Raw genomic sequence first — 15,140 nt, forward strand, 5'->3', positions numbered from 1 at the left:
AAGTGCAGCCACACTTCCCGAACTACTTCCCCTTCTACAAAGAGATGAGAGATGCTCTCCTCTGCCTCGCAACATTGGCATTTTGATGCGAAACTAAAGCCCTTTCGCTTCATGCGTTCATCCACTGGGATCCAATCCTGGAAAAGCCGCCACAAAAAGACCGACACCGTTGGCCTCAAGGATCGGTGCCATATATCTGTAAAGAGTTGCCGCCGAGGAGACGCCACTCGAATGGCCTCCCATGCCGATGCTGTGGAAAACGTCCCATTACTCGTCGCGGTCCACACAATTCTGTCCCTCTGTCCCGCTGCAATAGGAATTCGGCAGATAATATGCGCGATCTGTGGCGGGACTATCCTGAAAATTTTGGGAACATTCCATTCTCCCTCATGCCAGTAATAACATACCGGCTCCATAGTGTCAGGGGCCCCTCGAACGAGCTGGGCTAGAGGCTTCTCACCAAACCAATTATCATGCCAGAAAGATACTGCGCCTTGGCCCAAAGTCCAGAAGATTAGAGGTTCTGCCACATCCCTGATCCGACATAAGCGATGCCAAACAGAGGAATGATTGCGATTATACGGCACATGAGTAGGGTGAAGAGCCCTACAATAGCGATCATGCAAGTACTCCGACCACAAGGATGATTTAAGCCTAAATCGCCACCAAAGTTTCATCGAAAAAGCCCTAACATACTCCGCCAAACTCCGAATACCCAAACCACCTTCTGCTACTGGTCTACAGATCTTATCCCATGAACACCAATGAATATGCCGGCGGCCATTATATGAGCCCCAAAAGAAACCATTGAATATGCGCTCAATGGTTATCAAGACAGATTTAGGTGGATGGATTACTTGAAGCAGATGTAAAGGCATAGCCTGCAACACACTTCGAATCAAGGCTAGCCTCCCTCCATGGGATAGATTCGTCATTGCCCACCCCTGTAGCATGTCACGTATTCTGGAAATGAGCGAATCAAACAAACATGCCTTCCGATTACCCTTGTATAGAGGGACACCCAAATATGTGACTGGGAGATATTTTAGCTGGTAACCCATAACGTATTGTACCTCTTGCAATTGTGACAATGGTACCTGCCGGCTCAGAATAAAAGAACTCTTTGCGCTATTTATCCGCTGTCCGGACACCCGCTCATATGCGTGGAGAAAATCACGGAGCAATTCCATGTGCTGCCTACAGATGTTAGTAAAGATCATCATATCATCGGCATATGCTAGGTGAGATACCCGAACCCGACCCGGTGACTGGTAATACATCGTTGGGTGCGCCACAAAAAGCGTATTCAGTCCCTGAGATAAGTAATCTGCAGCAAGCACAAATAACGCCGGGGATAATGGATCCCCCTGCCGCAAGCCGCGTGTCGAATGAAAGAATCCAGCGTGCTCTCCATTCACTAGGACTGAGAACCAACAGTTTGATACAGCATTAGCCACCAAGTTAATCCAATGCTGCGGGAAACCCTTTAGTCGCAAGACTTGAAAGAGGAACTCCCAGTTAACCCGATCATAAGCTTTGGCCATATCAAGCTTAAAAATAACATTCGCCTCCGACCGGCGCGACTCCAATGAGTGAACTAATTCTTGCGCCAACAGGACATTATCACTCAACAATCGTCCCGGGACAAACCCACTCTGGGATGGGGATAGCACCTTCGGCAAGACATGCCCAAGTCTGATAGACATCAACTTCGTGCAGATCTTATTCGTAACATTACATAAACTTATCGGCCGATACTCACTCCAAGAAACTGGGCTGGCGGTCTTTGGAATAAGAGAGATGGTAGTAGCTGTGAAACTCTTCGGCATAGCTATACCACGAAAAAACTCAGATACTGCACAGAAAACATCCTCTGAGACGAGATCCCAGCAGGTATGATAGAAAATCGCCCCAAATCCATCTGGTCCTGCAACACTCTCCGGCTCAATGCAGAAAACTGCCTCCCGAACCTCTGCCATCGTCGGCATGGTACACAAGAAACACCTGTCCTCATCTGTCAGGCCATCCTCTAGGCAATCTCGATCCATCTCGTCGGGAAACGCTGGCTCTGCGGATAGGAGCTGCTCAAAGAAAGAAGCCGCCGATCTCTTAATTCCTACCGGATCAGTTAAAACCTCCCCCTCATGCTGTATCTCAAAGATCGTGCCACGAAACCTCCTCTTCTGAACTAAAGAGTGGAAGTATCTCGTGTTTCGCTCCCCATCTTTAGCCCATTTGATCCCGGCCTTTTGTTTCCAAAATGCCTCCTCTTGGGTCAACACCCGAACCAACACTGCCGAGCACCGACTCCGCTCCACAAGCGTGCGATCACAAGGATTAATATCATATGCCTCATCAGCCTCCTTGAGATCTCGCTCCGCCGCTGCAACCCTATCAAACACATTCCCAAAGACTGTTCTGTTCCATTCCTTCAGACAGTGCTTCAAGCGAGTCAATTTCTGCTGAAGGCGAACCATACCACTCCCGATCGTTGGGTATTGCCAATTCCGACGAACAACCTCGAGAAATCCCGGATGCGTGATCCACATGTGTTGAAACCGAAAAGATGATGCCTTTTGCGTCACAATAGTCTCTGCAACAACCAATAATCCACGATGATCCGATTTGGAGAGCTCAAGATGAGTAACTTGTGTTTTCGAAAATACGTCCATCCAACTATCAGTCACCAGGACCCGATCTAGACGTTGCCGCAACCGACGACTATACCAGGTGTAAGGGCTCCCAGTATAACCGGCATCTGTAAGGGCACAGTCTGCAATCATGTCATGGAAATCAGACATTGCGATACCACTCGGGGCAGCGCCCCCCGACCGTTCCTCTGGGCAGAGGACAGTATTGAAATCCCCTCCCACAATCCAAGGCGAAGAGCCAACCGAAATCAACCGAAGGCCAGCCCAAAGATCTCGCCGCTCCACCATATCACATTTAGCATATACCGCTGTAACAAAAAACGGTTTCGGCCACTTATTTGACTCCAAATGGAGGTGCAGAAACTGCTCATGATCGATCAAAACCCGACACTGTACCTCCGGTCCCCAGAAAAACCATATCTGATTCACACAATTCGAAACCACCTCCTTAAATCCCAGCCGCCTCGCCATAAACCTTCCCTCAAGGGAGATCATAGGCTCCATGATCGCCAAGAAATCAAGGTGATGTTGTTTTCTGACCCGATTCAAGACCCTCTGTGTAGGATCATTTCCAATTCCCCGAACGTTCCAAAATAATCCTTTCATCGATTAAAGGAGAGTAGATCGTATAGTACTCCTCGTGACGATCCTACGGGGCGGGGAGACTGCCTTCCCACGATCTGGCGAAGCAAAATGATCTGTAGGTGCGTCTCCCATGGACCGACCTCGCCGATGGCGTGCCAACCTCCTAGAGACATCCTCCTCATCCATCTGAATAACGCCCTCCCCCGTCTGGCCTAAAGCCTCATCATCTGTCACTGCAGCACAGTTAGGCAACTCGTGATCTGATGTATTTACCACACAACCTGGCAGCTCGCAAGGCAAACTCGCTGTCTGGGATGCTGGCACAACACATGTATCTACCTGCTCATCGTCTGGCCTCGTGTCAGATGGACCAGACTCTCCCAACTCAGGAACCTTTGGCAGTACCTCCGGAACCGCCGTCTCCTTCCCATTCCTAGAATGGCGCTCATCTGTCAGTGTAGCATGTGAGTCAACCACTTTTGTGACATGACAAATATTACTTGTATTTCTTTCCGTCCTTCAGGGTATCTAAATTTTACGTTATCTACCCTAATCTCTTAACGAGTTAAAGCCTTTATTAACTCTTTCTCCTTTCCTTTGTAGCCTGTAACCCTATCTTCCCAAAAGGACATCAGACTACTAAACTCAATTCTAGAGCTAAGTGTTCTATCTAGAATTGGGTGATCTTTTATGATGATATCAACACCACCTATTCTAGGTATCCTGATAGGATCTGGTGTCATTACCTTGCCGAAATCCTTGAAAATTCTAGGAATCTCAATATACTCTTTCCTAAGAAACAAATATGAATGATGCGTATTGGAAAGGACATAATGCAATTCTATAAGTTATAGAATACAGTCTATTCCTTTTTTCATTAGATCTTTTCTTTTAAAATCTTGATGAAGGGTTAAGACTCAACTGAAATCTTGGTTTGCAAGATTGTATGTTATCCTAGGATGAATGTCAAACATTAATTTTCCTGCATACAAATTACCTATCATTGTTCAAAGACAATCATGCCTTAAGTTATTGATTCTTCTATCAATTATAGATAAATGTATTTCTGAATCAATTCCTTCTTTAGAAGTTGCTTTTATTACTACTTCAATAGTTCCTATGTGGATCTATTACATAGTAAAAGCTACTTCTTCTCTAAGCGTACTTAATTCTTCAAGAATCTCTTCTTTAGGAATTAATTGCATCTCCGTCACATTACCAATAAGTTCCATAGGTATAGCAAACTCACTTGAACTTACTTTGTAGATTATGTGAAACTTTCTTTGGTTCAGTCCTATCTGGTTCAGGACTTTCCCAATTCCTTCAATTCTAAATCCATCATATGGGCTGAGGTTGAAATCTTATCTCATGATTCTTTCCATAGTTTGTTGAACACCGTCATTCTGGAAAAGAATCCTGATAGGCTTTAGGAAGTTTGAAGCCTATCTCCTTCGTTGTAATTATTTTGACTGGTTGAAGATCCAACCGAATCAGTTTCTCTCTCTTCTTCATACACGATTTCGTCTGACGCAAGATCTTCGAATCGGTAAATGGGTACCAAATCTCCATAGTAGACTACATCCAAGATGTCATTCGTGGCTTCAAATATTCGTCATACACCACGTTTCTGCGGGCAGTCGGGGGATATATGTCATTTTGCTCCGCAAGACCAGCAATTGCAGTCTTTGAAACTTTCATTGACTCGGGTATGGGCTCGTCCGAAAGTTTTTCTTGTAGGGGTTCTTTCGGTGGATCTTGCATCTGTTCGTCTAGATCCTTAGGATGAAGCCCTTGTTGGTGTTATTCTCTGTCCATATTTGTATGTTCTAGCTTTGGACTTGGACCACCATGTTCACCGCTGGGAAAAGGATCTTCTGGAACTCCTGGGGTAGGAGTCACTACTTTGCTTCCTCCTTCTCCTTGGCTCGCTTGATTCTCCTATAATAGTTGATAAATCATTGTTCACAATAGAGAGGAGTTTGTTTGATTTACCTCTCAGTCTTTTCATGTTCTTCTGGATGAATGCTTGATAACACCAATCCTTCAGTTTGTCTTTAAGGAAAGACATTATTCGCGCCACTGAATCTAGTCGTCCTTCAGGTACTTTGTATGATCAACATTTCCTGTAGCGCCCCCTACCCGCTACTTCTAATTATCACTATTTCATCCTTTCTTAGTCAGAACTCATTCTATAAGTAATTCTATTTCAACCCGTAAAATAAATCTAATTTGTCAATATAATATTATATATCACAAAAGATAATATATACCACCAAAAGTAATATTTGCCCTCACTAAATATTCTCGTGTTCATAACCTCAAGAAAATCATACCACAACTTTAAACATAAATCCCGATAAAAGACCAGAATATTTACAACCCAACAATCAAAAACTTTGGCTTCAGAAGTCACGGCTGACCCACCTAATAAAGACAACGGCACCGGTCAAAGTCAATGTGGCTAGTCAGTGTGACCTATCTCCTGAAAAACGTGGCAAGGAATGAGCTGCCTACTCAATAAGTATAGCTGATCAGTTTATATATACATACAGGCAACAATTTCACGTACATGCAGTCACATCGACTAACAGTCATTGTCAATAGCAACAACAAATATAAGCGGTAATACCTATTCACAATTATAAATCAAGCTATGACACAATATTCAACATTATCGTTTATTAGCTAAGGGCCCCACTTACTCTAATTGGAGTACATCAGTCAATGGTTTCGCCGGCCATCATCATATCATATACAGCACAGGATACCCGTTGTGTGATATCCCCACACTCTTTTACTTCAGCTGTGTAGCAATATAGCACAGGACATCACAACAAACATGGTACCCCCACACCACCCCAGTGTGTAGCTAACAAGCACAGGATATTCCCTGCGCTTAATTCACATATTTTTTCATATCTCAATATCAATCACATTTTCATAAACCATTGACTGTGTTTCCAACTAGGTAAGCATCATCTTTTATTTCCATTCACAATCGTCATTCTATTCTTTATAATAATCACTTTCTCAATAACAACTCCCAATTAGATTTCATCAACAATCAATTATATGATTATCACATAATCATATCCCGCATATCTCTACATTACCATCACATACCACATAGTAACAATTTCACCAATATTATGATAATCTAACAAATAATTCACAACTAATTATATAAACAATCAATATACGAAAGCCACGCATAATATTATATAGCCAAGTCCACGTTCGCATCCAAGAAACCAATATATATAATATATTCAATACTATACATACGTATATATATATAAATCCAATTAGCTGTACTTACCTTATATCCCAAAATGCTTCTGTTTTACGTGGGACTGCTCAACCCTCTATCTTGTCGTCACGCCCTATAATAAATTATAATACGTATAATCAATATATTTAATTTACCAAATAATTCATAAGAATTCACTTAATTAAACCCCTTACGTATTTATAACTATCATTTTTAATAACATTCGTAAAATTATATTACCACTGAAACCTCCTTTCCCTAATTAATAACATAATATTTCTAAAATATAACTTTCAAAGTATTTCTATGAATTTTCTGTCAATTTACCGTTGCTATAATTAAGCAACAATACATAGAATTACATATTTGGTTAATCATTCCGATGGAATTGTACAGATTAACTATAAGGATAATTAAATCTAACAAATCTAATATTTTAATTACCCAACTATATCATTTTTATAGCAATTGTGATATTTAATTTGACACTAATATAAATAGCCAAAATCATAAAACACTCCGATTAAATAGTTCACCGCTCAATATAATCAACATTTAATAAACGGACTAATTAAATAATATAATTATATAAATTAATATAAATTAAAGTAATAAAATCCGTACCTCTCTCCTCGGCAATATGTGTGTGCGACAGTGTGTGTGGAATATGACGGTGTGTGTGTGAGTTTGTGTAAGGGTGTGTATGTTTTAAAATGAGGAAAAGTGGAAAGAGAGGCCCCACCGCCTCAATCAAAATCTCCCTCATTTTGTATATATATATATATTAATTATTTATGTACATAAAACATTATTATTATTTTATATTTAATTAAACTTTTCTTAAAATACCAATTACATCCTTTTCATTTTCTTAATTACTATAATTTGCCCCAAATATTATAACGAACTCCAATTTAATCCGTTCAAGTGTTATTATATTCCAAATTCAATCTATAATTTTATTTACTAATTACATCTAAATTTCTAATAATTACCAATTAGTCTCCCAATTACATACAAAATTCTACGGACGTCACAATTCTCCCCTCCTAATGAAAATTTCGTCCCCGAAATTTAAGTAACTTACCCGCTCAATGGAATAAGTAGGGATATTTCTCTTTCATATGCTCCTCAACCTCCCAAGTCGCCTCCCTCGGGTAATGATGACTCCATCTTACCTTTACCATCGGTATATCTTTTTTTCTTAATTTTCTTACATTTCTATCCAAAATCTCTGCAGGCTCCTCCACATATGTTAACTCCTTAGAAATCTCTATCTCCGTCTCATGAATAATGTGGCTAGGATCAGACCGATATCGTCGCAGCATCGAAACATGGAAAACATCATGTATTTGTGACAACTCTGCCGGTAATGCCAGTCGATACGCCAGTGGTCCAATTCTTTCAATAATTTCATACGGCCCAATGTATCTCGGACTCAGCTTTCCTTGCTTGCCAAACCTCAGAATTCCCCTCCAAGGCGATATTTTCAGGAAAACCTTATCACCTACTTCGTACTCCATCTCTCTTCGGTGTTGATCAACATAATTTTTTTGTCGATCTTGTGCCGCCTTCAAGTGCTTCTTAACTACTTGTATCTTATCCACTGTTTCCTGCACCAATTCCGGACCTTCTAGTTGTCTTAATCCTTCTATATCCCAACAAATCGGACTGCGACACCTTCTTCCATATAAAGCTTCATATGGAGCCATACCGATACTAGAGTGGAAACTGTTATTATATGCAAACTCCATTAGAGGTAGATGATCATCCCAGTTGCCCTTAAACTCCATTGTACAAGCTCTCATCATATCTTCTAGGGTTTGTATCGTTCTTTCTGATTGGCCATCTGTTTGAGGATGGAATGCGGTACTAAAATGCAATTTTGTGCCCAATGCCCTTTGTAAACTTTCCCAAAAGCGTGAGGTAAATCGGGGATCTCTGTCGGACACAATCGATACAGGGACTCCATGTAATCTCACTATCTCAGAAATGTATAATCCAGCTAACTTATCCAGAGAATCAGTTATTCGTACCGGCAAGAAATGAGCAGATTTTGTTAATCTATCCACAATTACCCAAATAGCGTCGTGCTTTCTGAATGTTCGTGGCAACCCCATGACAAAATCCATAGTGATCTTCTCCCACTTCCATTCTGGTATCGATAGAGGTCAAAGTTTACCTGCTGGTGCCTGATGTTCTGCCTTTACTTGCTGACATGTCATACATTTAGCCACAAATTCAGCCACATCCTTCTTCATTGTCTGCCACCAGTAATAGGGTCTTAAATTTCGATACATTTTTGTAGTACCAGGGTGCATCGCATATGGTGAATTGTGAGCTTCCTGCAAAATTGCTTCGCGTAACCCATCTGTATCAGGCACACAAACTCGTCCCCCATTCACTAGTACTCCATCACCTCTTATTGAAAAATTTGTTTTCTTACCAAGTCTTATTCTTTCCAACATTCGTAATAAGAAAGCGTCTCGAGTCTGTGCTTCTTTGATCTGATCCACAAAGTCTGGTTTAATTTGCAAGGCTGCCAATAAACCTGCTACCTGATCAACCTCTAGTTTCGTATTCATAGACCTCATCTCCAGTAGCAATGTCTGGTTGTGACTCCCCAGATTGGCTAATGTACTTGAACTCTTTCTACTCAAGGCATCTGCTACCACGTTCGCTTTCCCTGGATGGAAGTCAATAGTGCAATCATAATCCTTCAGCAATTCTATCCACCTTCTCTGTCTCAAATTCAATTCCTTTTGTGTCAAGATATATTTCAAACTTTTATGGTCAGTAAGGATCTGAAATTTTTCTCCGTACAAGTAATGTCTCCAGATTTTCAGTGCATGCACAATCGCGGCTAACTCTAAGTCATGTGTAGGATAATTTAATTCATGGTTCTTCAATTGACGGGATGCATAAGCAATTACCTTTCTGCTTTGTATCAACACACATCCCAAACCCTGTTTGGAAGCATCTGTATACACTATATATCCACCGCTACCAGATGGCAAAACCAAAATCGGATTGGAGGTCAGTCTCTTCTTCAACTCATCAAAACTTTGTTGACACTGTTCCGTCCACTGAAATTCTACCCCCTTTCTTAGCAACTTGGTTAGAGGACCGGCAATTATAGAGAAACCCTCAACAAATCTCCTGTAATATCCAGCCAACCCTAAGAAGCTTCGGACTTCAGTAGCATTCTTTGGCACCCTCCACTCCATAATAGCTTTTACTTTTGAAGGATCAGGCATAACCCCATCACCAGATACTACATGCCCAAGGAAAACCACTTGATTTACCCAAAATTCACATTTGCTTAACTTAGCATATAATTCCTTCTCTTTCAAAATCTGTAAGACTATCCTCAAATGTTGCTCATGCTCATCTCTATCCTTCGAGTATACCAAAATGTCATCTATAAACACAATAACGAAGTGATCCAGATATTCCTGAAATGTACGGTTCATCAATGCCATGAATGCCGCTGGTGCATTTGTTAACCCAAAAGGCATCACCAGAAACTCATAATGACCATAACGAGTACGGAAAGCTGTCTTCGGTATGTCATTCTCTGCAATCCTCAACTGCCAATACCCAGACCTCAAATCGATCATTGAAAATATTGTAGCTCCCTTTAGCTGGTCTAGCAGGTCATCAATCCTCGGCAATGGATATTTATTCTTCACTGTTACTCTGTTTAATTGCCGGTAGTCGATGCATAACCTCATGCTCCCATCTTTCTTTTTCACAAACAGCACTGGTGCTCCCCACGGCGAAGTACTCGGCCTGATAAACCCTTTCCCCAATAATTCTTCGATTTGCTTTTTGAGCTCATGTAATTCCACTGGAGCCATTCTGTACGGCGCAATGGAAATTGGGGCAACTCCTGGAAGAGTTTCTATGGCAAAATCCACTTCCCTATGCGGTGGCAATCCTGGTAAGTCATCAGGAAATACTTCAGGGAAGTCTCTCACTACCGGGATTTCTTCCAACGTGGGATTAACCTTTTCGGTATCTACCACATGGGCTAGATATGCTTCACAACCCTCTAACATCAATCGTCTTGCCTCCATAGCTGATATTACACAAATTGGTACTACCTGACGATCCCCCACCAATATTATTTTTGATTTGCCAGAACATTCGATCATTACTTCCTTTTTATAACAGTCAACTATTGCTTTATGTTGCGCTAACCAATCCATCCCCAGAATCACATCAAACTCTTTCAAATCCAGCACTATAAGGTCTACAGGTAAATTTACATCTCCGATTCTCACTAAACTCCCTTTTCTAACACTGTTCACTATCACACCCCCTCCCACGGGCAAATAAACCATCAAATTACATCCCAACGGACTATTCTCTCCCGGTATTTTAGATGCAAATTCGGATGAAATATATGAATGTGTAGATCCAGGATCAATCAAAACATAAGCCGCAATGTCATATAACAATATCGTACCTGATATCACGTCATTCGATGCGGGGGCTTCCTCTCTAGTAATGTTATATATCCTTGCCTGGGTCTGTCCCTGAGTAACTTGTGCTCCAACCCCCCTCATACCGCTACTAATGGCGTGGCCACTATCTCTGCTACCCGCGCCTCTACCTCTGCCTCTGCCTCTCCCAGTTCCCCTGTCACTACTCCCAACACTGCTTTGGCTCTGGGTCCCGCTAGCAACACTTTCAGTCACGCCTATAGTCTGACTGGAACAATTTCTGGCTATGTGTCCTCTACCTCCACAGCGATAGCAAGTCTTCGGTATATTATCCCGTCTCCAACATGGCCCTTGATGTTGTCTTCCACAAGTAGAACAACTCGGAGGAAAAACTGGTCCTCGACCATAACTCGGTCCAGCTCCCCTTCCTAATCCAGTAGAAGGCGTAGCAAATGAGCTGCGTTCGAATGAACCTCTGCTAAAGCCCGTGGATCCCCCAAACCTCTGTCCACTGCTTCCTCGAAAAATGGGACCACCACGTGTAAAACTCCCACTTCCCGCTGAGAATGAGCGACCGGTTCCCCTCTTGGTCAACCTACTCGATTCCCCTATTGCATATGTTGATTTCCTCTTCTCTTCCCCCTTCTTCTTGTCCTCCATTACTGCTTCTTCCATCCGAACCGCCGATTCAACAAGAGTTTTAAAATTTGTAATTCTGATTGCGAGGCCTTTTCTGATCTCTGGTCGTAGCCCCTGTTCAAAACGATAACAACGATCCTCCTGCATTGCAATTGCTTCTGGTGCATATTTGGCTAATGCTGCAAAACGGAGTTCATATTCTGCCACTGTCTGATCATCCCCTTGCACTAAATTCAGAAACTCCATCCTCTTCTTGTCTCGGTACATCTTGGGTGTGTATTTATCATCAAATTCTTTCTGAAACTCAGCCCAAGTTATTTCTCTTGGCTCATATCCCCTCTTTACAGACCTCCACCAAATCAAGGCATTACCCACGAACAAAGAAACAACATACTTAAGTCGATCCTCTGGAGTGCAATTTATTAAGTTCATCACATCTTCGACTTTTTCCCACCATCTCTCAGCAACCTCTGGGTCTAGTGTACCCTCAAATTCTGTAGCCCCCATCTTTCTGATTCTTTCATAGTTACGATCAGTGGTAGGAACTACTGGTGCTAGCACTGGAGTGGATGCGCGCGCCTGTGCAAGTAACTGCGCTTGTGCTTGTGCTTGGGCCTGAAAAGCCATTTGAAATATTTGTGCATACTCTGGTGGTAATCCTGTCGCTGGAGCACCACCGGGAGGAATAGGAGCCTCAGCACCAACACCCTCTCGACCTACTTCCACCTCACCTGCACTTGCAGGTGCCACTGAGCCCTCTACGGACTCCGCTAACTCTTCCCTATTAGCTACTGGGTCAGCACGTGTACCTTGAGAAGCCATCCTACATTAAACAATTCAATCATTAAAGACATCTCACAATCATTACCCTAGAAACGTAGACCTGCTCTGATACCACCCAATGTAGCGCCCCCTACCCGCTACTTCTAATTATCACTATTTCATCCTTTCTTAGTCAGAACTCATTCTATAAGTAATTCTATTTCAACCCGTAAAATAAATCTAATTTGTCAATATAATATTATATATCACAAAAGATAATATATACCACCAAAAGTAATATTTGCCCTCACTAAATATTCTCGTGTTCATAACCTCAAGAAAATCATACCACAACTTTAAACATAAATCCCGATAAAAGACCAGAATATTTACAACCCAACAATCAAAAACTTTGGCTTCAGAAGTCACGGCTGACCCACCTAATAAAGACAACGGCACCGCTCAAAGTCAATGTGGCTAGTCAGTGTGACCTATCTCCTGAAAAACGTGGCAAGGAATGAGCTGCCTACTCAATAAGTATAGCTGATCAGTTTATATATACATACAGGCAACAATTTCACGTACATGCAGTCACATCGACTAACAGTCATTGTCAATAGCAACAACAAATATAAGCGGTAATACCTATTCACAATTATAAATCAAGCTATGACACAATATTCAACATTATCGTTTATTAGCTAAGGGCCCCACTTACTCTAATTGGAGTACATCAGTCAATGGTTTCGCCGGCCATCATCATATCATATACAGCACAGGATACCCGTTGTGTGATATCCCCACACTCTTTTACTTCAGCTGTGTAGCAATATAGCACAGGACATCATAACAAACATGGTACCCCCACACCACCCCAGTGTGTAGCTAACAAGCACAGGATATTCCCTGCTGCCCCGGAATACCCCGGTACCCTACGCGCCATGGTACCTAGCTTAATTCACATATTTTTTCATATCTCAATATCAATCACATTTTCATAAACCATTGACTGTGTTTCCAACTAGGTAAGCATCATCTTTTATTTCCATTCACAATCGTCATTCTATTCTTTATAATAATCACTTTCTCAATAACAACTCCCAATTAGATTTCATCAACAATCAATTATATGATTATCACATAATCATATCCCGCATATCTCTACATTACCATCACATACCACATAGTAACAATTTCACCAATATTATGATAATCTAACAAATAATTCACAACTAATTATATAAACAATCAATATACGAAAGCCACGCATAATATTATATAGCCAAGTCCACGTTCGCATCCAAGAAACCAATATATATAATATATTCAATACTATACATACGTATATATATATAAATCCAATTAGCTGTACTTACCTTATATCCCAAAATGCTTCTGTTTTACGAGGGACTGCTCAACCCTCTATCTTGTCGTCACGCCCTATAATAAATTATAATACGTATAATCAATATATTTAATTTACCAAATAATTCATAAGAATTCACTTAATTAGACCCCTTACGTATTTATAACTATCATTTTTAATAACATTCGTAAAATTATATTACCACTGAAACCTCCTTTCCCTAATTAATAACATAATATTTCTAAAATATAACTTTCAAAGTATTTCTATGAATTTTCTGTCAATTTACCGTTGCTATAATTAAGCGACAATACATAGAATTACATATTTGGTTAATCATTCCGATGGAATTGTATAGATTAACTATAAGGATAATTAAATCTAACAAATCTAATATTTTAATTACCCAACTATATCATTTTTATAGCAATTGTGATATTTAATTTGACACTAATATAAATAGCCAAAATCATAAAACACTCCGATTAAATAGTTCACCGCTCAATATAATCAACATTTAATAAACGGACTAATTAAATAATATAATTATATAAATTAATATAAATTAAAGTAATAAAATCCGTACCTCTCTCCTCGGCAATATGTGTGTGCGACAGTGTGTGTGGAATATGACGGTGTGTGTGTGAGTTTGTGTAAGGGTGTGTATGTTTTAAAATGAGGAAAAGTGGAAAGAGAGGCCCCACCGCCTCAATCAAAATCTCCCTCATTTTGTATATATATATATATTAATTATTTATGTACATAAAACATTATTATTATTTTATATTTAATTAAACTTTTCTTAAAATACCAATTACATCCTTTTCATTTTCTTAATTACTATAATTTGCCCCAAATATTATAACGAACTCCAATTTAATCCGTTCAAGTGTTATTATATTCCAAATTCAATCTATAATTTTATTTACTAATTACATCTAAATTTTTAATAATTACCAATTAGTCTCCCAATTACATACAAAATTCTACGGACGTCACATTTCCCTCCATAGACTGCATATCTTTGCGAAGTATATTGGAGTTGCTACTTCTGTTGCTACTCCACTTTGGAAAAAATACTTGCGGAACTAATAGATATATTCATCTACTGCGTAGATACTTCTTAATTCAAGGTTGAAGAGAACCTGTGCATATTCTCTAGCTTTTTCTGCTCTACTTCCTTCGAAGTATCCATATTCGATGAAGTATATCTTGATAAACCTTCCTAGCTGGTCTGCTATTGGGCCTTTCCAATCTCCGACAAGGATACTGGCTTTTGTATCTTCTAGGGTATTGTCCCATTTGATCTTTACAAATCCCTCCAAGCTCAACTCAACAAGTTTTATTAAGTTTTTCTTGTCGAGCTCTAGGGTAGTTACTGCTATCTTGATGGCTGCAACCCATTCGTCTATCAACTT

The 15,140-nt window shown here is 40.5% G+C and overlaps 2 long non-coding RNA genes across 2 annotated transcripts; both read right to left on the reverse strand.

Moving 5' to 3' along the window:
• Positions 1-5,276: 5,276 nt before the first annotated feature.
• LOC148788658 (uncharacterized) lies at positions 5,277-7,261 on the reverse strand. Its single transcript, XR_016064948.1, has 3 exons — positions 7,132-7,261; positions 6,556-6,619; positions 5,277-5,718 (listed from the first exon to the last, which is right to left on the reverse strand). It is a non-coding gene; the product is annotated as an uncharacterized LOC148788658 (long non-coding RNA).
• Positions 7,262-12,490: 5,229 nt separating this feature from the next.
• On the reverse strand, positions 12,491-14,438 carry LOC148788659 (uncharacterized). The gene is made up of 3 exons (XR_016064525.1): positions 14,309-14,438; positions 13,733-13,796; positions 12,491-12,854 (listed from the first exon to the last, which is right to left on the reverse strand). It is a non-coding gene; the product is annotated as an uncharacterized LOC148788659 (long non-coding RNA).
• Positions 14,439-15,140: the final 702 nt, after the last annotated feature.

The sequence above is a fragment of the Sesamum indicum genome, linkage group LG3, assembly GCF_026168435.1.
Source record: "Sesamum indicum cultivar Baizhima isolate 11 linkage group LG3, ASM2616843v1, whole genome shotgun sequence".
Classification (NCBI taxonomy): Eukaryota; Viridiplantae; Streptophyta; class Magnoliopsida; order Lamiales; family Pedaliaceae; genus Sesamum; species Sesamum indicum.